The sequence below is a fragment of the Cuculus canorus genome, chromosome 11 (assembly GCF_017976375.1).
Source record: "Cuculus canorus isolate bCucCan1 chromosome 11, bCucCan1.pri, whole genome shotgun sequence".
NCBI classification, from domain to species: domain Eukaryota; kingdom Metazoa; phylum Chordata; class Aves; order Cuculiformes; family Cuculidae; genus Cuculus; species Cuculus canorus.
This window is the reverse complement of record NC_071411.1, coordinates 13,562,081-13,588,893: the sequence shown is the minus strand read 5'-3', so window position 1 is coordinate 13,588,893 and position 26,813 is coordinate 13,562,081. Positions and strand designations below refer to the sequence as shown.

At 40.5% G+C, this 26,813-nt stretch overlaps 1 long non-coding RNA gene across 5 annotated transcripts in view; it reads left to right on the top strand.

Moving 5' to 3' along the window:
* Positions 1 to 1,621: 1,621 nt before the first annotated feature.
* Positions 1,622 to 26,813, top strand: part of LOC128853238 (uncharacterized) — a 176,940-nt gene continuing 151,748 nt past the window's right edge. For all 5 annotated transcript variants that reach the window (XR_008451594.1, XR_008451590.1, XR_008451591.1 and 2 more), the window contains exon 1: positions 1,622 to 1,748. This is a non-coding gene — a long non-coding RNA (uncharacterized LOC128853238). The remainder of the gene's footprint in view (positions 1,749 to 26,813) is intronic.

Sequence of the window (26,813 nt, the reverse complement as noted above, 5' to 3'; positions counted from 1 at the left end):
ATATTGTAAATATGATTTAAACATGACTCTGCTACTGCTGTCTGATCTTATCATCAGTTGTTGCTGTGGAATTTGTCTACGCAGATCCTAGAAAGGAAAAACAGATTGAGGACATTAGGTTATGCTGTGAGAAAAATCGCTCCAACTTGCTTTGTCTGGCACAAAATAACCCCCAACAAAACAAAAAAACCAACCAACCAACCATAGAAATATGTTATAAAAAGAGAAACAAACATTAAAATGCTGTCTATATACTTTTATTGCTCTAAACTTAAAACGTAAGTGCTGCTCATTGATTCTTTGATGTCAGGAGAGCAACATTTTTCTCTGGCCCTGTCTGACTGTTGTGATGAACTTCAGGTTTCCATCCATCTTCCTGACACTAACAGTACAACATGCCTCTGAGCAGAATCACTGCCTGGAATCTGATTACAATAGAGAAGAAGCAAACACTTTTCAGTGTTCTTTATGTAAAAAATCTTGTATTTGTCCAATAAATGATCAGTCATCTCAGAGACTGGTCTAGAGAGGCTGCCTTTGTGTCAGTAAAATTTGTCTCAGCATAAGCTACGGCATATCACACCATATACATTATGATTGTTTGGTTTTTTGAGGAGGAGCTCAGTAATGCAGCACTGGGAAATGAAGATGACGAGGCCTATAAATGTCTGAAATTAAAAGCAGTTTAAGAACTGGAGTACGTTATCAGGTAGAGGTCACAATTAGTTTTGTGGAGCCGAAGCTTTTCACATTTTGTCATTTTCCAAGCACTGAAATACAAAGTAGTCCTGGAAAGTGCTGTGTTTTGAGAATAATATTGGCATTTTAAAGCTGTTTTAAATGAATCTAGGAAAGATACAAAGATTATTAAGTGTGAAGGAATATTTACAGTAATCTGACAAGATTACTGGCATGTCTTCTATTTATTTCATAATTTAGGGTGTTTCTTTATAGATACAAAAGATATGATTTCATAGGTAAAGCACTTAGGACAGTTAATATAATTTCTGTGGGCCACAGCAGTGTTGAAGGTAGGATGGAGAGAATTTCAGTACAGACATGCTGTGGATCTGTATGTAGGTTCAGAGAGCTGATATGGGTGGAAGTCCATGCTATCACATCTCTGTATTACCTGGCGTAGTTGTCTATCAAAGCTAATGTAGGTTTGCCTGTCCTTGTCTGCAGTCAAATCTACTGCTGGAGTGGAGCCATCCTACCAGAGGAGCAATCCAAGATCCCCCTCCAAGGCCATTTATAATTAAACATCTAATGAGTATAGATGGAGAAAATAATGACCATTTCTCTGCTTCTTTTTGCATTTAAGAACACTTGATGTGTGGCCATGTCCATCCGCAGCCTGTATGTTGTGGATATATTCCCAACATTGCCACTCACTCACTAGCTGGGTGACTATTGAGATTAACCAGGTTGTGTCTATGTATTCTTTAAATCCGTTTCCCGCTACTAGCAGCAACACAGCTGATACAGAAGAAATACAAATAACCTGGCCTTGTCTTCTTTATCCATTAAGCTGCTTTCAAAGATACCAGCTTAGTGAAAAGGGTTGTCTCTCCATACCATCCTTCTCATTATTTACATGGAGAGCTCTTATGGTTGCATAGTTTTGTTCAAACAAATCTGATCAGTCAAATCATCAGCCAACAGTAAAATTGGAGCGTACTGTGTACAGAGAAGAGACAAGTGGAGACTGCATGAGGTCTGCAGATACATGGTTACTGCTTTGTGTGGTAGGTGCAATGTGTAGGTTTGACACAGATGTGGGAACGAACAAAAACACAGGCTGGAAGGTGTTTTAGGTTTTAGTCTTCAAACTGTGAGACAGGAGAGCTTACAAGGAGCTTCTGTGACCAGCACTGCGGAATTTAGGAAATTGCTTAACAGAAATTGGCATGGTTAGAAAAAAAAATTTTACCTACGGGAACTCTGAGGAAGGGTATAATCAAAAATAGATCTGAGGGGTACATGACTGTGTGAAGAACAATAAATGAATGAATGAGAAGTCCTCACAGGTTCTATGTAGTCCTTATATTTTTATAGAAAAATATTTATGGTTGAAAGATTCTTGCACTTGTGTAAATAGACTCTTCTATGTGGTAAGAAGACTTAAAAAGGGATGAAGTTTGTCTGTTTTGTATTATCTCAGCTGCTTTTTAGGCTTCTGTAGCTCTTGCTGCTGCATTCTGTAGCTTGTCTTTTTTTTCTGGCTTTATTCGGACACAAAGGTGTGATGCAGAAAGTTTTCAAAAAGTGCTATTATTTTAAGCAAAACTTGTACGATCAAATATTTGGGAAAAATCTATCATCCCATAACATTTCAGATTTTGGCCATGTATATAATCTGTTTCTTTTCATTTTCACCGTTTTATATCAGAAAAATGGCAGAAATCAATGAAGTTGTTATCATTTTCTCCCAGAGAATAATCAAACAGACTAAATGGTAATAGTAAGAAAATATCATATACAGCAACAGTTAGTAAAAGGATATTTACAAATCGGTCTTCCCTAAATTTTGAAGTTATTTTGTTTCAATAAGGGTAGTTTAAAGAAAAATAAGGGTATATTTATTTAAGTTTATCCTCATTGAGAGCTGTTTTGAAGTCAGTTGTAGTCAGCAACTATATATACCTACACTCTTTTGATCTGATTATTTTATTATTTTGGAATGCAGAGCTTATATGTAATATATCTCAATAAATGTTATTAGAAATGTCCGTTCTTTTACTCTTGCCCCTGTTTTGGAGCAGACTGTAGAATACCAGTGATGGGGATATGTCATTTTGCCTTCAGTTTTTCTGACTATTTGAATTCCAAATAGAACATGACAAGGGCAAGCTACTCTTTTGAACTCTGACCTCTACTTTAAATTGAATGTGAAGTCCAAATATCTTCCTCTTTGACTGTATCTAAAGAAAGGTTTGTCTGAGACATCTTATAACCTTGTGGCTGCAAGGCTATCCTCTATTAATTAAAAAAAGTGTTCTGAAGAAGTTCTGACTCAGTAGAATAGACAGGGGGCAAATGTGGAGAAGAAAGGCACATTGTTCCAGTAGACAAAGATAGGGTATCAATTTTCATAAATCTGCATTCCCAAGACAACTGTTCAAACCTGGTAAAAGGTCCATTTCTTTGAACTTGCATACCAGAAAGCTTTTATTCCTCTGCTCTGCAGCAGACAAGAGTACAGGTTAACTGCGTCTCATCAATGTTATGCTTTAGATGATTCAGAGAGAAATTCTTTGGTTTAATGATGGAAGGTACTACCTACTTCAAGAAAAAGTAAAAAAAAGAGAAAGAATGAAAGGGTTACCTGTGGTGCCAGACACCGTTTTAGGAGATTCTGTTTCTCTGTGTTTTCAAAGCCCAGCTTTTAAGCTTCATGGTTTTAAATTCCTAGATGTTATAATTGAATTTAACATTGCTAAAAAAATTGCTTATTTATTCCTGGAATCGCACATACCAAAATTCTAACCAAGAGCTGAAAGTCCTAGTTTGGAGGTCTTATTGCTATTTCTTCTCTCTCTGAGACTAAATCATAGTATAAAATGGACATTATTTAACCACAGTTGAAAACAGAATCAGAGTCTCAGCTTCTGTTATTCCATGCTGTGCTATGAAGCTGTCACTGCTAGCACAAAATCCACACCAGTTTGCAAGTTCTCAGCAGCTTTGCATCAGAATTATGTGCCTGGCCACTTATGCAGAATAAGCATATTTCATCAATTATTTCCAGTGCTGGTGAAGCATAAACATTTGCCTCAGTATTTTCTCCAATAATTTTATTATCTATTGTGGTTTTTTTGTTAGAAGAGCCTCTAGGCATCCTGAGTGTAAAGAAGCCTTAAGTACCTACGTTCATAGAAGAACAGTGCAGAATCTCAAATAATCCCAATCGAAAAAAAAGCAAACAGAGGGTGGATGAAAAGTATAATTTTGTAGACTGAAGTCCTTTTTGTCACATATAATACTTATTCTATGTTTCTGCAGCACTTTCTTTCCTATTTTGGATCCTTGGGTGCAGAGATGATAGGACAAGGTTTAGGTAGTGGCATAACTATAGAGTGTAGAGGATTATGAAGATATACAAAAATATTATTACTGCTGCAGTAGTGTACAATGAAATCCTAAAGCCCTTATGCTTCTATTTACCCTCTAGGTTTCAGGCTTTTCCTTCCACAGGGAGGACTGGAGTATACTTCTTAAACCTGAGAGAGTCCTGTCACAATCACAGCACTTCCTCGACAGGGGCTAGAAGACAGAAAAATCCATTAAGATTAGAGCTATAATTGAGATACAAGTTTGTCAGTGTTAGGACAGAAAAATGCCAGGAGCTATGTGCTCAGCTTCATAGGATAGAAAGGAAAGCAGAGCATAACTAGAAGTTAGAACACTGAGAATTTATAAACTTGCTGGTCTGGGTTTACAGACTGCAGAAGTGTTTGCATAAAGGAAATGTGGCAATTCCATACAGGGAATGCTACCTGTAAAAATAAAAAAATTCAAAATACAAATTTCTTCCCATTTTGCTTTCTCCTCAGCCATTCAGATGATGGTTCCACCAGATTGCAATGATGTCTGTCTTGGGAACCTGAGAGCAGCTGATATCACATTGCCTTTAGACCTGGTAATAGGTGTCTGCATCTGAAAGTGTCCTTTTCTTCTGTAGCCACAGGCAGTTACACCAAGTAAATGGTTTCATGTTTTTTAGGCAGGTTTAGAATGAAGACAACATCATATCCAGTTTCTTTTGAAATGAATGTAAAGGCCTGCAGAACAGGAAAAAAAAAGCATGTCAACTTGTTTTAATTACAGTGTCTGTTTGTAGCAATATATATATGTGTGCCTTTACAAGTTGAAGACAATTTGACAGAGTAGCTGATCAGAGTCTTGACTGTTTCAAACAGAAGCTCCTTTGAATTAGTGAAATTTTGACCAATTGCAGAACCGGGTAAATAAACCCAGAGTCCATAAAATGATTTACCATCAGTAATAGTTGTACTGTGAATGCATACTCCTGTCCTACAGTCTTGATAATTGCAGTTGCTCTTTTTTTTTTGAGGATAAAAGGGCACATTAGTGTAGTATAGCTAAAATTACACTTTTTGCCACTTTAGCCATTTGTCCTTTGATCCTTATATCCTCATAGACCTTTGCACAGCACTTTGGGGAATCATCTTAATTGTCAGAAATTATTCTTGGGCACTTACTCTTCTGCTTTTTTATATACATTTTTGAAGTTTCACTATCTTACAGCTGCTGCTTATCTAAAAAATCTAAAGAAACTTTGAGGGATAAATTCTGCACACTAGTGCCCTTATTTGTGTTGTTGCCCTCCTCGATTTGGTGAGAATTAAGCTATTTGAACTCTTGCACAGGATACTCAGCAATTATCAAAACCTAAATAGACAGTTCAAAAGGATCAAAATTTCCTTGGAAAGAATTTAAATTAAAAAAAATCAAGAAGACTGTAACCCGGGTAATGTCTTGATGATAGAAAAAATTTGGAAGATTCCACGAGAAAGAAGAAACTCCAAAGCAGAGGATTTATATTGTCTGACTCAGCTATTTGCATGTGGAATTATTATAAATGTTTTTCATCAATAGGAGGTGTTGAAATACACAATTAACTCCTAATGAATTGGAGCAGGGTATGCACTCCCAACTGGAGAATGTAGCCTAAGCTACAGTGGCCCTTTAATCTTCATGTTCATAAAATAAGTAATGTGTTCCTAACTTCACATAGTAGGTCATCTGAAAGGCAATGGTTATTATGTTTTTCTTTAGGAAAGACTGAGGCAGATAAAGACTAAGGGAGATAAAGGAGATTCATAGGCCTTGTAGGCTTTAAACAAACACCTAACTGATTTGTTAAGGGAATATCTTTTTCTTGCTGGACAAAGCAATAAAACTGCAGGTAGGGGAAAGGAAGCATTGGTCTCGGGAAGTATAAGATGTGTGAAATGGGAAGGTTTCCAGCATAAGAAGGTGAAAGATAAGGGTGTGCATGTTTGCCAATTATTTTAATGTGCTATTGGATTTCATTATGTATTATGCTATATATAATAGGTACTGATGGGTTATTAAAGTAGCAGGAGGCTTGCTGGCACATCTAGGCTATATTTATGGTGTGGTTTTCATAGAGAAGGAGCTAGATAAGGTGCGATAAATAACAGATAAATTAGGTTGTAAGAAAGAAAGGTCATTCGTGTCATTTGTTGCCCAAGGACAGTATAAATGAATAGCCAGCGCTGGCACTGCTCAAAAAGCTAAGGGGAAAGCTGAGGAGAAGTTTGAGTGAGGCTCCAGGCTGCTCGAGGAGCGCGGGAAACCCAGCAGTCTGGAACAAAGGATCTTATAAGAATCACAGAAACTGGTTTTGTAGTTTGTGCTCACTGTATTTGGTGAGGATGATCAGTTCAGGGCTGACACAACTGGTTACAGATTTTATCTTCATTCATACAGAGTCTGCTGGGCAGAAATCCCAGGCTCTTTGCAAAACCTGATATTTCTCAGTTAAGTCTGAACACCCGGACTGAAGGCTGCGCAGAGCTCACAGGGTAGCTCTTTGTGCTGGTGACTGTCTGTGTGTCCTCATGGGCTGATGCGAGGTTCCAGGCTTGGGATTAATGCAGATCTTCACTTTCCTATTGCCACTCCCTGCTGCTCCATCTGACACTGTAATTTTGTTCTGAATATGGGAACCACCTGGCAAACAAAGCCTCTAACACCCACCATTGTCTTCCTGCAGACAATACATCACAAATATGTTGAGTGGGTTGGGAAGGCAGCTTTGCTTCCAGACAATCACTGACACAATTGAAATGTTGAAGACTTGTCAGAAATCCTCTTGGGTCTCTAGCACAGCCTTGTCTTCTTGTCCAGAAGTGATCCTAAATATGTGTGTCTGACATCCAAGCCACATTAGAATGGCAGCTGTAAACAGGGATATAAAATTTGCTGTCATGGAGAGCTCTGTTCTGGGGCGTCTGATGGAATCCCACTGAACTCAGCACACACCACAAGCCATAAGAAAGGGTGATTTCAAATCTAAGAAACTCTAATAATAAGGGAGAAAAGAACTTGAGGGAGTCTGTCTTTTGTCTTTGAAATACACGATTTTCGTGTTGAATATTTGCTTCCAGCTGACGTTAAGGAACAGAAACTGAGGGGCAGTGTGAGTTGAAGCCATAGTATATGCAGATGACTGGCATCTCTCAAGCCAAGCATCCAAATTAGAAGTCCATGGTGAAGGCATAGCTCTGATCCCCGAATACTCAGCATCATGATTGATTGAGGAAGCAAAGAAATGACTATGGTAATGAAGAAATTTGATAGAGAAAGATTAAAGTATGAGTAAAAGAAGATGGAAACTGTAGGGTGATGTAAAAGAGTCTCTATGTAAGTATTGATATGAGGGCCACTTCACGGTTTGGTTGTGCATATGAATTTAAAACTGTCAACTCAATGTGTGTCTGTCAATGATGGAGCCCTCTTTGTTCCAGCAGACTGAACTAGAGCTAAGACTGCTATAAGCAACCTGTGCTCCCTGCTGGAAAGGGTCTGTTTAAATTCCATGATCTTAACCAGTTTCTTTATAATTTACATTTATGGCATTGAATAATGAGAAATATTTATTACAGAAGATTCAGATTTTCACAGTCTCATTTAAAAAAAGGCTTGATTGACTCAGCAGAGAATGAAAGAGTTATGAAAATCCATGTGTTTTCAAGTGAGGTTTCCTTTGCATGATTTTGGAGATACACTTTCCATATTTACAGAAAACTTACGTTTTAGAAAGTGATTTCATAATTCCCAAGGAGAAAAACAACATCACACTTCTGTCCAAGGGGAAATGGATCAAAGGAGTTTTGTTTAGAGAGCAGTTACATTTCTTCACATCACTTCCAGTTGTTGCAGGGCTGTTGTTGCCACATCATCACTCCTAGATGTGCATTGGGCTTGGAACATCATTAAACTTTATTCTGGGGCTTGCAAAAATGTATTCTACTTTCTGCTTTGTGTGTAGAGGAGGGGGAAATTTTCTACATCCATTAAAAATGTGCTTGAAATGATATGAAGAGGTTTTCAAAATGAGATGTTTATACAGAAGTGAAAAGCATAACCAGAGGGGCTTCTTTCTGTCAGTCTTAGGTGTTAGAAACTTTACATTTTCCTGAAATAGGGCAAATCTTACTGCTGTATGAAATTTATCTCACCTAACTGATGTATAAATGCTTTCTTTTGCTGAGGTGTTGGAGAAATCCTGAAGGAAATACTAGCCTTGTAGCCCTCCTCTTCTGCCCCAGCTCCAGACCATTAGTCACAGGAGTGGTATGCAGCTTGCACAGGGAGTTGGACTGGCTGGGTCTGCGTAACCACAGAGTCTCTTGCCTGCCTCTGGCTTTTCTGTCTTAAATACATATTGGCAGTTTGTGCCAGCCTCTTCTGGAGCCAACTTGGAGTCCCAGTGGTATGATGTGGGAGTTTTCTTCAATTGGTGTGAAGCTTTGCTGGATTGGAGTGGTAGGAAGGCTTTGGATCAGGTTTTACCCTGTGCAATTTGTTCCGAACACCAAGTCGGTCAAGCAAAAATGCTGCCAAGGCTGCAGGACAGCCTAATGTGTTTGCTCTGTACGAATTTCACAGTGGCAGCATTGCTGGCTTTTGCTTCTTTCTTCACCAAAAAAAACCCAAACAAAACCAAACCAAAACCACTTTAAAAGTCTGTATGTCCAGTTACAGAGGGATTCTGGCTTGTAGGTGACCTAGAGAGTCGCCTGTCAGTAGAAGAGCTAAAGGCTGCTGGTGCTCTGCTGGATGCATCTATGCAGCCAAAGCAAAAAGTATTTATCTTGTAAAGGCTGTGAGTAGGTTTGATGAAAGTCGCAACCAACATTCAGATTATATGAAACAGGATAACCACTGAGGTCATGCCTTGGCCTGAGTTTTGCAACGAGTGCAGTACAAGCACATTTTTAAAAATGAAATAGCAATGATTTCTACTTCTGTCATCAATGGAAAAATCTTTTAGAAAATGGACAACAGCGTGTTTTGTTTGCTGCTTGTTTCACAGAACCTTAGACTATTTTGGGAGGCCAATAAAGATTCACTGACGTCAAAATGGAATATTAAAGGCAGATGTTTCTGGTTAGCTTATTTATCCCCAACCACTTTTCCTGATTTTTTTTCTTTTTGAGAGATAAGTCTGGACTAGACAGAGCACATTTCTAAAGTGTGCTTTTTAACTGATTAGTTGTTTATTCAAGAGCGTCCAGAATAAGACTATCAATTTTATTTCATCTACCTAATATCATTATTTATTAAACTTTGTTAAGCCAGCAGTATTACTTTGCTTGATCCAGAAAAAAAAAAAAAGTCTCTTTCATGACCACAGTTATCAGTAACATTATTAAATACAGATGCAATATGCCACCAGTATAAAAAAAATCAAACATCTGGAGGACATGGATGTTCAGGTAAGTGATACGAATGAGCTTTAAGATTTAAATAAAACAAGAAGATTAATGTATATGAAGAATTTTGTCTCTGTGAACTATTTTTGGTTTATTCACTGTCATAACCCAAAATATGTTGTACACAAATTAGTTTCTCAGAGGAGGCACACTCAGGGTTGGATGTAGCAGCAATATTGCTTCAGATGAGGGTGAGGAAAGCTGTGTAGCAGCATGACACTGCTCTGCCAGAGGACCCAGACTCCACAGCAGTCAGTGCTGATAGGAGAAGAAATATTGCTCCATTAGCTCTCATGGTAAATATACTCTGGATCAAGAGAGCAATAAATACAAATATAGACATTGGTTGCTGGAACCAGTTTGGTCCACTTGCAGAAGTAAAAGCACTTAAAACTGCTTCCAGTTATGCCACCTTTTTTTAGGCAACTGGTATGGTCCTGTCTAAATTCTTTTCTGCCAGAATATGGATGTTGCCTCCAAATGAGGTTAAAAGAGATTAAGGCAGCAGACGGAGGGATGGCGGACTGCATACTTTGCCTTTGCTTGAGGAGATGAGGGTCAGCTGTTGAAGACTTAAATCTGTGTCACTGCCCCTGCTGTCCTGCTACGCAGTCCTTCCCTCTGCTGGGAGACTGTTTCAGGGTCCCAGGATGATGGTGGTTCCTGGACATTGGGAAGAGCTGTTGTTACAGTGGGGAGGGATGGTCGAGGGAGAGATCTGGAGAGTGGAAAGAAAGAGCAAACAGGATAGGCATGGCCTCCTGCTGCTCCCACTCCAGCCTTCCTGAAATGCCTCTGACTCTTCGTGGTCTTCTTCCCAGCTTTAGCACTCAGCCTTTCTTCCCCGCTGACTTTTCTTATCTACATTCCCAGCCCCTCCATCTACTTCAAATCTCACTTACCACTTCCATCTTCCCCAGGAAAACCACAGTGTCAGACAGACTTTGTGATCGCTTCCCTCAATCCCTCTATACCCACCTTCCACCCCAACATTCAGTCTGACTTTTGCCTGTAGTGCTGAGCAGCTGCAACACTGCTTCTCTCAGAAGTCCTTTGCCTGCACGCAGCCTCTCTTTACTCACAGCCTCCTGACACTTCCCACTTCTCAGCTGCTCCTGCTCATCTTCATGTCTTTCGATTCCTACTGGCTCTTTACTGTCTCTTCTTCTTGCTCCTGCTGTCCTCGGGCTTGATCTGTGACCAGTACAAAATTAAACTTAGACCATATTTCTGGGAAGACTTTAATTAGCTCTGTGAATAGAAACAACAGTGTCAACCTCCAACTAGCCAAGTATCCTTCTGCAGTTGGCTCTAGCATCTTGCCAGCGTGCTACAGCAGCACCCTGGAGCTGGCTGAGGATATAGCTTGGTCATGAGGTTTTTGACCTTTTTTCCTTCCTAACTTAATGCTATTTTTTAAACTCAGCCAGGATTTTTTTCCCTTGACAGATGGATTTGGCTCAGTACTTCCGTATGATTCCATAACATCTTTTTACAGTATTATCATATTACTTATTTTCATTTTTAGCCCACGGCTTCATTTGAGGGCACTGAAGGAGTCATTGTAATAACTAACATTCCACCAGATGTGTAGCACAATAGCCAATAGCTTCAGACAAATCTTTTTATGGTTTTTCTATAATAATAAAACAATAAACTTTCAGTTTATGTGAAGACACGTTAATGTAACTTTCCACATGTAATTCAGCTTACAGGAATCTTAAACCTTCCAGAAAATAGTGCTTAAGTAGATTACCATGAGCCTTACTGAGCATTTAAGGGAATATATTTGTTAAAATATACTTTGGTCATGAGAATATGCTAGACTTTAAACAAGTAATTGAAACCATATCGGACCGGACCCTGCCAGCCTTGTGCTGTTGGACTGAGCCTTATTCTAACTGAAATCAAGAGGTGACTTTTGGAGTCAGTGATTATTTTACCTGAATTTGGGTGCCAGATCTGGGTCTGTTATTTAGACAACTTCTTATTAAAAATTATTTGATTATGTGGAATGTGAGCAGTTGTGTCTAGACATGACCAACATAATTCAGGTGATGTTATGTTCTCACAGGACTTAGTCATTGCTTTGCTACAACTCATGGTATGGGGTCTCTGCTGCCCCACGAACAAACTGGGAATCAAGCTGTGGCTCTCAGTCACAAGCTTCGTCTAGTTTTCCCTACGTGACATGTGCATCTGTTGTTTTAGGAGTGAGTAATACACACAGTCTAATTTAGGCACCCCGTAAACCAGCTAGAAGGAAATTTTCTCTAGACATTGATTCAGATCTCCTGTCCTGATCTGCTTTCTGAAGATGCTCAACACTCTGCTGACTATAGAGGAGTGACTTAAAGATTGACTGGAATGCTAATATCAAATAGTGAATATATTTATTCTAGGTTCCCTAAGTGCTTACTCTTATTAGTCCCATCCAAACAGTCCCTGTAAGAGTTTATTCCAATTTCACAACTAAATGCTTAAAAATCTAGAAAGAAAGAGCAGTGCTAAAGTTTTCTATGCGATCAGTGCTTCTGTGTTGTGTGTGTATGCATATACACTTTGGGTTTGTGCTACAAAATGGGAGGTGGAGTTAGGGCTGCAGTTCCTGATAAAGTATTCTGCAAATACTGAGACAGAATCTGATGGAAGAAATCCTGTTTATCACCCTGTGTGTCTTGGTAGTCTAAATCTTCCTGAATTAAAGAGTTCTTCCTAACCCACTGGAGCACATTTATATGGAGCCAGGATAAGAGCTGGAGACTTATTTTTAACTAGCAACTAGTATGAATATTGCACAGCCTATTTTATTTTTTTCATTATGCTGTTAACTAACTGTTGAGCTTTTAGCTTAATGATGTAGCAAATACAGACAGTATGTATAGAGTCATATTAATTTGAGGTTTATCTTTAACTAGTATATTATCTGTAGATAAGAAAGTGTGGTTGATGTTATGTTCTATATAAATGCTTTGATACATTCTTGAAGTCTTTAATTTAAGCTTTTCCATTTCTCGGAATGAAGGGACTAATTTTAATTATACAGCAGACAGGATTTTAGTTTTGGGTGCAGAAGTGGAGAGACTAGACATTCCCTGAATAACCAAAAAGACCATACAGGCCCTCCCATGTTTCCAAGAAACCCTTTGTATTTCCCAGTGATCCCAAAGCCTTCTGTGGAATAATGGGCTTCGTTTAGTACCTTACCTGAAACTCCTGTCTGCTGGAAGATTTCTTAGCTCCACTTGAAGGCAAATGAGTATGAGACACTGAAGTGTTTGTGAGATAGCCTCACTTTGCCGCTGTCCTGTAGCCTGAGCAAAATGCTGTGTTTCTCTGTGTCCAGCTTTCCCTACATGCCCTTTTGCTTATTTCACCGTTTTAGTGGCTGAGCTCACTAAATGGAGAGTGGTGTCTGTGAATTATTATTTTATCTTTTTAGTAAATATTTGAATCTGCTGTTTAGCTCTTTCAGCTTTTATCATACTCTAGGGCGTCAGCTCATACATTCTGCATCAGCAGAGTGAGTCAATGGCAGTTCCTTTCTGTTGGGATCTTTTTGAGCAAACTGCTCCTGCTGCAGTGTGGGTAGTGTGCACCTGAGCTGTTGCAGGGCTGTAAATGTTCCAGCCTTGCACCACTTTTACTTCTCTTTGTTCTCTACTCAAAGAGACTGCTTCTGCTCAAGCAGTACCTTCCTTTCCAGTATTACTCCAATTTTGTAACTCTTTATCTTCATATTGGGAACACCAGAATCTGGGAACAGTCTACAGTTAACTGGAGCAACAAAGAAGCTTTGATTGCAGTCAAGCTTGGGCGAAATATATAGCATGAAATTATGGGATGATCCAAACAAATGGGAATTTTGCCATTGGCTCCAAAGGAGCAAAGATTTCATGCTTGTTTAAGTTTGAAATGTGAAAAGCTGAAGGAAGTGAAAATGTCATGAAAGCTACTGGGAGAAAAAAACCCCACACACTTAAAAAGGGCTAATTTGCTTTGAAGCTCAATTTCTTGATAGCTAAACAGGGTCTTGGATAAACATCAAGATCTCCAAATAAGTAGAAGTTGGGCTTGATGGGGGAAGTTTCTTCCAACAAATATAAAAGAGCTTGGATAGCAGAATGTGGACCTTTTCCGCTCTTTCATTTGTTGATTGTTTAAGATTTCACTTGATTTGCCCCATTTTCTTACCCTGAGCTCTTCTGAAAGGACCAAATGTCAAAGGTCGGTCCTGTGAAAAAATAATGTAAATGCACAATTGCTCCATTGAAATCCAATATGATTTCCTTGAAAGCAGAATTTGGTTTTACTTTCTAATCCCTCATGTCAAATGCTTTGGCACTCACACATAAATAATCACTCCCAGGCAGTTGTTAAAAGTGGGCACTGCACGAATATTTGCTTATCCAATACTTCCACAGAGCCTTCTATTCAGCTGTAAATTATTAGGGAAGAAGAACGGATATCATTAGCTATGATAGCCATTTCGGCTTAGTTGCTGCTATTATTTCATATAGTCTTGCTCACTCTCCAAATCTAAAGGCCCTTCATCTTTTTGGCTGCTTTGTTGAGCTTACCTTCATGATTTTTCATGCAGGATCCATTTCTCTTAAAACTAGTAGTTCAGACTAGGAAATCATATATTGTTTTTCTTTTAACTGTTTCGTCAGCTCTGAAACACCTTAGAAAAGGTCTTCCAGTTTGTATCCACCCATGTCATCCATAGTCTCCCGGGTTCTTGTCCAGTGGGGGAGCTGAGGCTGAATCCAGGAAAGATGTGCTGTCTTGCTATTAAGAACCAGTTCATTAAAGCAATTCTGTTTGGATCATGTTTCCAGCCTGGGACTTTGGTTAGATTCAGCTTTGCATGTAGAGTTGCTCAACAGGAGCTGCAGACTGAGGCATGAGGAAGCATCTCCACTGGCTATCTGGTTTCAGGAAGGGGCTGTGTGGGGATGATCGAGCTGCTGAATGTCTCTGATTGCTCCTGTGCGAACTGGTTTTGATGTGGGCTGTTTGATACACCTGGGTCAGAATGCAATCGTTTTAACCTAACTAGATTGAAAATGAAAGAGATTGTGTACTTCCTTCTTCTAGCCTTAACTATGTAAATTTAAAGTTATGGGATCTATTTTCTGGATAACTTTGAAAAATTCTTCCTCGCGTTCCTTTCCTTTTTGGTGTGAGTATGAGTCTACTCTTGTAGATTTATCAATCATTTTGAAATGATTCAATCTGTTTAGATGGGTACTTTTTATCCCCAAATTGGCCTGCTTGATAATGTGTCGTTAAAATCAGTTGTGCTCTCTCTGCTTTCTCCATTCTCATTAGTTCTGCATATTCCTATCTCCACTATAGACTTCTTCACCATCCATCCTGTCCCTGTAACATCAACTCTGCTCGTTCTGGGATGGCCTTGGGCTACAGGAGCAGAACAACTCTCTCTCCCTTTCTCTCCAGGTTACAGAGGAGCTACAGCTGCAGCCCAGTTTCCTTTTTATTTTTTCAAAACAGCCAGGCCTGAGAGAAGAAGGAAACAGGGAGCTGGGGGTAGAGGGGGAGTCCAGAGGGGCTACTCCTTGTGCTTGAAATCTGATCCTACTTATCTGCTGATCTTTCTCCATCTCCGTTCCCACTCCTTCCTTGTCAGACTGGTATTGGGTTACTGATGGGAGTGAAGAGAGCATTGCTTGCCTTGGGGAACAATTGCAATTGCTTCTATCCTGGGAGGCAGACACTAGGATAAACAGCTTGTCAGAAAGGTTGGCTGAGGTTTCCCTTAGCTTGGCTAAATTTCTGAGAAAGTTGAAGGTTCTTGTGTGATTGGGAGAGCAACTCTCACCTTGGCCAAAACCTACCACTTGCCAAAAAGTCACAAGACTTGACAACCTGTGTAATGGGACACAAGTGTTAAAAGAATGAAGGCTGGTACTGTTTTACACAAGTGTTGAGTCTATATGATCCCTTCTGGCTTTGAACCTGGGAGTAATTGCAAGGACACAGTCATTTGTAGGGCTAGTGCTCAGCAGTTCTCTTGGGTCAGAGCTAGCAGAGCATGAGGAGCAGAACTGGGGCAGAAACGTCACAAGATCCCTTCAGTCCTCTAAGGTCTTAACACTGCTATTGGCTGTAGTTTTAGAATACCTTCTATAATTAACTCTCTAGCATTTTCATATAGATATTATATCCACAAATCTACAGCTCTGTAAGTATTTCAGACCAGCTGGCCTCTTCTCCTCTGTACATTTTGCTCCAGTTATGAATTGAACTGAAAGGCACAAAGCCATGCTGGAACAGAGGGTTCCATTTCACAGTTTACTGTGATTTCAAATCACTTTCTATTCCAAGATAAGGATGTAACACAGTTTTGGATTCTTGTGGCATGACCTTTGGGGGGGAAGAATGATTTTAAGATGAGAAACTTTTTGGTTGAATAGAATTTTTGTCTGAAAATGATTTTTCATTTTTATATTGTGTAACATAAGATTAGAAGGATTAAAAAATGCATTTCAAACCAGAAAAGTTCCCCTGGAAGGAAGTCTGAATGTCCAATCTCAACCTAAGCCCTGTTCCAGCTTTTTTCAAAACATGGTGTCACTGAAACTAACACATTTCTGCAAACATTTTTGGATTCAGGGAAACCAAATCTCCATCTCTTATTACTTGGCAGATTTCACAGTAGATATTGCTTGTTTCCCTAGCCTTTAGTTAATACTTTTCTTGGAGAAATTGCCAATTTTTCAACCCAAATGCAGAGGACTGTAACATATAATGACGTTTACACCAGTAATGCTCAATAAAAACCTCCTGAATGCAGTCGCTTTGTCTGTGGCAAGTCATAGCTGAAAGATTGGAGCCCTATATTCCTGGAGTTGAAGGCAAAAGTGCTCTTTGTATCATGCTACACAACACAGTCAAGGTGTGTGTTCTATGACACGAGTGTACGTGCCCCACTATATTTTGCTCATTATGCAAGTAATCCTTTCAAACCTGTCCTTGCAAGGAGGCTTGTAGGACAGTTATAATAACATTAAATTCTGGAAAGCACTTAGAAAATGTTTCAGTAGTAAGCGTACTTTAACTCAGGGAGATGGTAAACCAGTGACTAAAATCTACTTATGGTCACCCTGTAATAGCAGCAGCCGTAGCGTCCTTGGGACATAATCTGTTGGTTGTGCTCTTCACTTATGCTCTTTTTTCCATCATTAATCTGCCTTCTGTCTCACAGAACAATTCATTTTTTGCCTATACAGTAAGCCACCCATCATAGACTAAAGTTTATACCCATTGTTGCAGTGAAGTCTACCCTCTCTGCAAAAACTCCTGTGCTTAAGTGAGAAAAGCCTTTCTTCTCCTTCCTGGCAAGCTGGAGATGTGTAATGAGCAGAGGTAAGCAGGGAAGTCTGCCTTTCCCTGGTCTAGGATAAACCCAACTTGTGCATGTGGACTTCAGTCTGCAGAAGAGATCACTCCACTCGTGTGATGATCACAGCACAATGTCTCTTTCTAGATCACATTCCTCGTGGTAACCTCTGCCCTGGCTCCTGCAGCCACTCTCTCATCGCAAGGACAGACCTTCTTTGACTTTGGTGGTCCCTGTATATCCCTTGCAAAATTCAAATCAGCTGGCACTCTTTAAGCATGCCGCTAGCACACGCAAGCTCTGAAGGATTAAAGGGAACTTGCGTTCCTCCTCTCCACATGAAAAAGGTTTGTAAACTCTTTCAGTGCCTTTTTTTTTTTTTAATACTCATAGTGAGGAAATAAAGCTGAGTCAAATAATTTTCCAAGATCTAAGAAAGAGGGCTTGGAGTTATTTGCACCCTGCCTTGGCTAGCATAGCTAATAACTCTGATCTCACAATATGCAGTGTTATCAGAGAACCACAGAGAGCTGTTGTCAGGGAAGTGCAAAGAAATACAGGATACTTCAAGAGACACCTTGGAGCAGATCTGTGAGCTTCTCAGTTGCTTCTTAGCAGCACTGGGAGTGAAATTCTGCTGTGAGTGTTAATGTCATCACCTCCACAGACTTCGTGTATTGTAAAGTGACACTTCCTGGAGCACTGGGTGTCATTGTCTGCCTCCATTTGGGCTTTTATGTTTGCTTTCTGTTTTTTCTTCAGCTTTGAAGTCATCTTTTTGATAGCTGATACATTTTGGAGGCCTTTGGGTGAGCAGGACCAAGCAAGAACAGACCTTGCAAGGCTTCTCTAAACTGCTTGATATAAAATACAATCTCTGATGTGTCGATGTGGGCGCAGGCTGTATCTAAGACCTGGTATGTTTCAGATGAGCACAGGAGAGACCGAGTTAGTCCTGCTTGCCTTGGTTGGAACTACGATGTCCTGCCCAAGACAGCATGTGCATTTGCACATCTCTGGGGCGAACATGCAGCAGCATCCTCTGTGCCAGTTGTTGAATGCCCTTTGGCTCCACAGCTTGGTCTACATTAGTGTGAGCTCCTCTGCAAATTAATGTGCTGTCATGTGCTGAGCCATTAGCCTGCAAATGCAGCACTGGGAGTTGTATAAACATCAATAGTAGCTTTGGTGTGTGTCAGTAGCTTGCGTACATTTGTTGTGATTTTGCTTACAGGCCATGGTATGCACAGCGATTTGTGGCTAAAGGTCCGCTGCTGTAAATCCTCTTCTACAGACAAAGCCTAGGTGCGAATATGCTTCTCAGAACTCTGTTTAGATTCCAACTGGAGCTAACATCTGAACTTCAAAGCTAAATGTGGTGTATCTTGTTTAAAGGGAACTTTTCAAGTTGATTGTTAAACAAAATTAATCCCCCCCCTCCCGTGTCTTTTTGTGGGTTGAAACCAAAGGCTCTTGCAGCAAAATGGCTGAAGTTTTTAATCCCTTTATAGAAAAGTAACTTTTTCAGACCAAAAAAAAAAAGAGGAAAAGTTAGATGATTAAACAGAGTGCTGCTATTTTCTCCTAGTGTTCAGCATTTGCTGTTTCTGTTAGGTCATCAGCCACCATGAAACCAACATTTAACTTACAGACTGATTGCAGCAGCTGCCTGAAGCCCTGCTTATAACCTCAAAAACCAAACTAGAAAAAAATAACATTCCAGATGAACTTAGTTTAATTTGCTCAATATATTTGTAAGGGAACACGATATTATAGATGGGCATTGAAGTTCAAGATTTCATCTGCATTAGATAAGGGAAAAAAGTGCTACTTTATACAACAGAAACTATTCTGAGCTTAATTCAATAAATTGTAATCACGTGCAGTATACTTGTGTTCACAGCAAATGTCCCAGACATTCTGGAGAGAAAAATATAAAAGCCTCCATGTCTTTTAGCTTTAGAGTTGTTACTCTTTCTTAATTAATTTGTTTTGTTTCACTTAATGTAGCAGTTAGTGTATTTAAAGCATGATGGTTGGTTCACTGAGAACAACTATATTGGATCATAGCACACAGCATTTTTCTAGTTTTAAGGAAAATCCTTGGGACATAGGTTCTTCCTAGTGAAGTAGGTAAAAAAGCCCTCTTCTTCTAGCTTGTGTTGTTGCAAGTCTCCTGGACCTTAGTATGTGTATCTGCAGTTAGGTCATTTTGTTATTGTAGTTTCTGAGCCACCTCTGTGTTTATTTTAATAAAAGCAAATTGAAGCCCAACTGAAACACTGATTGAAGTAGGTAATTATGAGGGAACTGCTGAGGTGGGGAGAGATGTTGCAGGGTGTATGTGACCCACTAGAGATTTAAATCCTGGCATGAACTGCTGCTGTTAGGACTGCTGGACCGTTTTGTCTCTTCATGTGCCTGGGAAAAATCAGGTGGTGAACCGTTGTTTTTCATTTTGGAAGGGGAATGGAGCTGGAGGAGACAGATGGGAACTTTTCTCTGTATTGTTCCAAGAGAGTAAAAATATACAGGCTCTTTTCCTGTGTGCTGGCTGTTGGACAGGAGCCACCAAAAAGTCTTAGCAATTCCCTAAAATGCATCTCTGGCTTACTGATACTTTCCAGGGGACTCATTTAGTGAAATTATCCTTTGCTACTCACCCTTGTGGATCATGCAATAGAGTGGCCTGCAAGACAGAGCATTATACCAGGGGCAGGACCTGTGCAAGCCACTTTGCACCAGCAGAGAAATACTGAAGTTATGTCTCTGTGTTGGGCTGTGGTAGCTGCGCTCTGGCTTGCAGAGACAACTTCCTAAAGACACAAGAGTCCCCACAGTGTGGTGGCCAGCAGAGTCGGAGCTTCTCTCCTGTCAGGGCTGGTTGCTTCATCCCTGCTGAGGCAGAGGGGAGCTGATGTGGGTGTAGTCTGGGTGGGGAGCGAGCGGGAAACGGAGTGCATGGGAAGAAATTACCCAAGCTCTGCTATTGAGGTTCGGGATCCAGCAGCTGCTGCTGAAAGATTTGCTGTGTACTGAGTACCCTTGAATATCTGACAGAGAGATGTAAGAGCTAAGCTGTCTTGGAAGTCTTCTCCTAAGAGTCTTCCTGTCCTGGCTCTGTTTCAGACTGAGGTCAGCGTTGGACTGCTGGACTCTCTGGCTCTTTCCTTAAAGTGAAGATTTCTGTAATTAGGATGGTTCCAAATATTTCTATTTGCCTCATGTGTTTTTCATTATTTGTTGTTTATTTTCCTGCATGAAACACATTGATATTGTTAAGCTGCTCATGGCAGGAAACATTTGCATGAGCAAATATTTTGCTAGTTGTACTCCAATCAGGAAATCACCCAGCAGGGATATTGGTTTTAGTTGCTCTCACTCTCTCTTTTTAAAAACTAATTTGGAGCTCCGTTACCCAGCATGGGGCACCAGCCATTGGCATTTCAGTGAGAAATTTCTAATGATAACTGAGTAGCAGTTGGCTTTCTATTGAAAGTCATTGAAACATTCCACCTGTCACAGCAAATTTACACATTCATATGCTAAAAAGCTCTGAATCAGCTGGTGTTATGTTTCCTTTCTGAGCCAGATTGTTTGCCTCTTACTGTCACTGAGTAGCGGATACTTCCTCCGGTATTTCCACCGGGGTAAATATGAGCGGGTGAGCGAGCATGTACAAGCTGGTCATCAGTGATTTTGACTTTCAGATGTGATATGAGGCAGAGGTTCACCACCTGCATGTGGTGTCCTGTGCTATAAGGGAAAATGCTAGTGCTTCTGTGCAAACACTGTATCCTGTGTTGATTTAAGGACTGATTGTGCCAGATGGTGAGGTCTCTGGTCTCACACTACGGCTTAGGTTTTCAAGGATACCTAGACACGACTCCATTTGCAGTTACAAGGCATAATTGACTTAGGAATGTGCATCTCATTTTGAAGAGTCTGTTGGCCTAAGATATTGCACCCTTAACCCTGTGCAAAGGCTTCTGGCCAGACAGACACCTACATCGGCTCCGGCCACGTGCTGAAGTAGTTGCTATAGCTAGATGGTTGTGGCCAAAATAACGTATCTTTCCCCTGCGCAGGGCTAATTACTGCGGCGAGGCACTTCTCAGTGTGGTCACAGGCTGCCCAGGCCAGAGCTGGCCTCTGGCTGAGTTGGGTATGGGCAGAGGTCATATGGGTCTGTTTACATCATGCGAAGTAGTAAAGACTTGTTTTTGAGCTAAGTCTGAGCCTCTTGGCCTTTGAGAGGCTGCAGTGCTTTTACTATGACTAAGCTTCAGAACTTTAAGCCCATCAGTCTTTCGCGTGACGCTCAACGTTTGCAGGATCAGTTGCCCTCTAACACCGCGCTGTCACTGCCTCTCCTGTTTGCTGTGAGGTGGCCAAAGGCCGAAGTGATCCCATCAGGCACGGTCTGGAGTTGCTGCTCTGTAGTCCATCTGCTTAATTCTGAAAACCCTCAGCCCAGAGAAGCAGAGAGCCCGATGCCAGTGATTCTGCCCAGGCCATGTGCATCGGTGGGAGCCTGTGGGTCCCCATCTCCCCGGTGCCATAGTAGTGATTTTTCGTTTGGGTTTTGGTTTGTTTTTTTTTTTTTTTTAATTTCCTTTTATTAAGGATTTTGTCTGCAGCCACCTGACGGGCTCACAACATGAATGATGACTAATTGAGTGGCGGATGTGTAATTTGTCATTATTAAGGCTGCATTTGTGCTGCCAGCTGCTGTTTGTGGAGAACAGGCTGAGGCTGAAGGCGATGGTGGATCCAACACTGCCACCTCCTGATAACACAGCGGGAAGGTACGGATGTGTTCAAGTCCTCTTGCCATGCTAGATCCTGAGATTCTGTCCTGAGACACACCTGGGGCTCCTGCAAACACCCCATGCTTCAGGGAAGCTGCTGTGCCTGCTCTCCCAGGACTTCAGTGTTCCTCTGGTTCCTCCCGTCAGACATTGCCTTTCTTAAGGCTTCTGTCCTGCAGCATGTCAGCGTGCATGGCTGTTAGGTGTTAACTTGTGAGCAAAAGTATTAGTTTTAAGCCTTTATGTGACAGCAATAGGTATACCTTTTGAATGTTTCTTTTGAAGAGCTGTATCAGGGGATATCACTGATACACAAAATATAGTTCCACACATAAATTAGTCAGATTTGCATTGGGAAGTCACCGAATAAAGCAAAACAGTTACAATGAAAGTTTAAAATAGCTTAAAATGGTAAATGTACATCGATTTACATGCACTGTTGAGATAAGCTGCTTTGTTGTTCAAGGACAGACTGGGCAATGGCTGATATTTTTTAGAGCTGAATTTTAGCTTTACATAAGGAGACAAACGGAGAAGTGTTTGGCCCTTAATAGATGCTACAGCCTGGAAAGCATTCTTGTTGCATCCTGGGTGGTGTACATTGATAAGCTATTTGTACCTTTAATGCTCTCTTGAGGGAGATGTCCGCTGAGGGACTGTGATGGTGTGGAGTAAGGAGTTTCTCATTTGATGCTGGCCTGAGTAATGTTGACATGAAAAGTGTTAACCTGCACTGGCTTTCATATGTGCAAGGCCGCTAAAGAGGTGGTTGTACACATGTGCTTTTGCACATGGATCCGCTAATCTAAATATCCCTGTGCAAGCATTACCATGTCAGAATGTATGTAAATTTATTACGTTCCCCAAAGGATTTGGGTTCTATAAATTTAAAATATTGGCAAGCTGGGACAAATAAAATTCAGCTTCCATATGTTTCCTGGTATATAAAAGAGAAAATAAGCATATTTTCTTTACACCCACACACTGAAAATTCAAGCCACTAAAACATCTCTTTTCCATTTGACGAACAGCAATTCATTTGGTATGTTCTGTTAACATTCGATTTCTGGGATAAGCAGAGCTAGTGCAGTGTTAATTACTTCTTAAAACTACAAGAAATATAGGAATAGCATGGAAGAGGGTGCAATGATTATTTTTGTGTTGCGCTGGTGTCTTTCCAGACTTCTCACTGTAACTCAAAGGATGATGCTCCCTTTCTACACAAAAGGAATCCTCTACCATTTTGACCTCTTTTCAATTCCTTCCCTAACCTTCCCACTCTGTATTAGCTTCAGAACTGGTCTGATTGCATAATAAATTACTTCAGTCTTTTGCGCTGTTTTTGATGATTAGCAGTGGTCTATCCATGCTGGCTGGACATGAGGAGGAAGAGAAAATGACAAGTGACAGCAGGGCCTTGCCTTTTCAGACGAAGTAAGCTATCTAATAATTTATAAACCTGAAATGAAACGGCACCCTCAGCAGTTTTATTTTTCATAATATCACATTTTGTTTACATTTTCCTGACCCTCTGGTACCTGCACCACTCTGTCTTGTCCTTCTATTGACATCCATTCACTGATGTCGCTTTCTCTGTTCTGTCACCTATAACGTCTTGGCTTTGTTTACAAGGTGCTAGTGAGGCCTGGTGTAGCCTGTCCTGTTGGTTATTTAATAGCGGTTACCAAAAGGCTGACTCTCAAATGTGGATGGCCCATGCTGACCATCTCTGTCCCATGCTGATTGGATTTACACTTTGATTTTTCTTCATGCTTGTGGGAGTAACTTCTCTTGCACATTCACTGGAGCATATGTTTCTTCAAAACTTCCAAATAATTCCCTCTGGTTGTCTGATATGCCTAAGAAATGTGAAGGTTATACTGAGGCTCAGCTTGGCTGGATGATCATAGTTATCTGGAATGTCCCACTGGCTAGCCTGTATCCTTAGTTTGTGTCTTGTCTAGTATTAACTGCATAATGCCTCAGGGTGGATTGTATCTTCTTCATGTCTTTGTACAGTAGGTCAAAGCACTTGACCAAAGCTCTCAGGTCCTGCAGTAGCGGGACTAGTAAGATCATTCTGGAGATCTGACAGTATTCAAAAGTGTCTCTTTGGGCACAAAACATCTCCCAAGTTGTTTTCAGAACAGTAGGATTTGTGCTTCTCGTGTTTGATTTTTATTTATTTATTTTTTAAAATATTTACTGTTTTTTGGGGTGGTTAAACGTCAGTATTTTGTCTGTGTCTGTTTTGTCCTCCAGAGCACTGTATTATTAAAGCTGCTTGCATAAGGCCAGATGCTGCCATTGTGCTCAATTAGACAATCAGAGCTGTTACATATTGCACGTCCTCTTGAAGCACTCCATAGGTGAGCATGAAGCTAGATAGCAGGCTCTTGCGTTTGTGTTTTAAAAGACAAGAGGTTAGTTCATCCTTGTAGTTTAAAAAGGGCTCAGCTATATTTATCACCACTCTGGAAAGGGAGGCTGCAATCCCTTCCCATAACTATAGCCTTCAAAGTTTGCATAATATGAAGCAATATTAGGAAAGCCAATGTGATGTTAACACTGTAATCTTGTTGAGGTTTAAATTTTCATATTTTCTGGTATTCTGATGCTTGAAAATAGGCACTTAATGACTTTGTGGGGGTGTTAGGAGGACTGTGGGACTGAGGGGACTAAATATTTATCCTAAGCTGACTATTTGATGATCTGACATGAATTGCCTAAGCAGAAGGGAATACTCTGATATTTTTCCACTGGGCTATGATCTTGGAAAGACTGTCTCTCCACAAGCGGTCTGTTGCTTTTGGCTATCAATGTTCAGTCACATCACAAGGGAACGGGTTAATGAGAGAGCAACACTGGCACAGTGTGTCTCATGGCATCAGTGCTGTGAAAAGCTCCTAGGAAGTTATACATCTCTGAGCATGTTTATGTGACTCGGATACACACAATCCTTATAAATACTTATTCCATATTTACACAATATTTACACGCTTTTTTTTTTAGTAAAATATTTGTTCTTTTCACACAGAAATTTTCAAGGACTGCAGTGAAGGTTGAGATAGCTATAATCTGCTTTGCTAGAAAAGACTAGTCTGCTACTTAGTAGGATGTGGTGAGAAAGTGAATGTGCCATAATATTTGCTGCATGGGCAGTTGTGACCAACAATCCACCAAGGACTGCCCTCCAGCTCCTCCGCAGATTTGAAAATCAAATCAGTTGGATGGCCTTTACGGCTGTTATACATCCAAAAACCTCTAAACTCCCAATCCACATCTATCCATCTTGGAAATGATGAAGCATGTATTGGTTTGGGAAGGGGAAAGAAATACCCTGAAATAGGACTGAAGGCAGTGGTTACATGCGGTGGATAGAGCCAGGATGTTTGCTGCTCGCTCTGCCCTCAGCTCACCTCCTGGGGAGGGCTCTGGAGTGACAGGCAGTGGCAGTGTGTTTTTGAAATGATTGGGGTTTGCTGTGGTGTTGTTCCTCGGCCTGGTTGCCATTGCTCATTCGATGGTTCTCCTATGAAAAATGAAGATGTCTGTGCAACTAGAGATGAATGCACTTGCTGGCCTAAGCCAAATGCAAAAGCGTATTTAAAAGCCTGACACTTAAGCTCTGAAATTGGGCCTAAATGTTGCTTTGGGACTTTGAAAATTTGCCTTAAATTTCTAAGGCATGTGGGCATTATTGAATGCATCCCCTTGGAGCTGTAGGAATTCTGTTTCTGGCCAGCTTTGTATTTAATTTTCAGATGGTGGTTGGAACGTATTACTGTGACCTGCAAAAAGAGAATTGCATTAAGCAATGATGGGGGCACTGGGGCTATTTTTCTTCCTATATGCCAGAAGGTGTTTGAATAAATTGACACCATATTTTCTTACTGTTCTTCATCTTGATTTATTTCCATTCTTGAACTTTCCCCCTTTGGAGAATCTAGTTTTAGTTTTTCCTTCTGAGCCGTATGCGGAGAGCCAGCCTTCTATGAGTGGTCTCTAAACATATGTCAACAGATTGAATCATTTTTTTTTCCATTTGTGTGGAACTGATAAGACACATAGAAGTTGTTCTGAAACACTAGATTTTGGGAAGTGGAGGGGAACAAATTTAGAACAAAGACCACCCAAAATATTTTCGAGTTCAAGATACCAGAGAAAACAAACATAACAAAAATTATGTGCTTATGATTAGTTACATAAATTAGCTGGTATTGTTCCTTATTCCAGGCCAAATGATTTATTGGTTTATCCCACACAATGTTAAATGTAAATTGGAACTGTGTAAAATTACATTTGACAGTGGAGCACACAATACGTACTCAGTAAGCAAAGTTAGCCCCATATGTTCTATACATTACGGGTACATAGTTACAGTGTTATGGCACGAAATGCCAGCTGTTAGGCCGTGGTATGAATGATCTGCAGATTGAGAGCTATCAAATGTATGAATCTCTGACAACTGAATAATGAACATATTGAAAAAATTGTGACATTAGTAGACCAGCTGTAGAGTGCACAACTGCTCAATTTTCCTGTTTGTTGCGTAGTAAAAGCAAGTGATGTTCCTGACTTAAGAAAGGATAGTAAGAAAAACATTCTATTGGGTTAGGTACCAAAATCCAGAGTGGGATCCCCAAGTCTCCACCTGCATACCCTTCTGCCTATGTGAACAACCCAAGTTTTTTCAGCTTCTCCTGCCCTGGGCTCCTGGTCGGTAGGGTGATGGATGCCAGTTCCCTTCCTGTGATATGTATGTTGGGAGGGGGAGAGAGGGTAGCTTGGCAAACAGCTTAGCTAAAATAGGTGTTTTGCTGTTTGTTTTTTAAATCCAGACTAGCCTGAGGATGTGGGAAACTTTGCCTCTAAGAGTTAGGATGTAGCCTAGTTTATGAGAGGCTTCAGCCAGTTCCCGCTGGAGTGAAACTCGGGCCCTGGTGTGAAACAGACCTTCACATGCTACTTGAAGCCTTTCAGAAAGGTAGAGGACACATTGAAAAGTGAAATTAATTGCTTGCTATGCCGCTGTCACGTCATATGCTTTTAGTTGCACTTCATATTTCTTTCGTATTTTAACACAAAACAGTGTCACTATGATGGAGGCGGTCTTGCCGTACCAGCTATTGTTCTTTTTGTTTA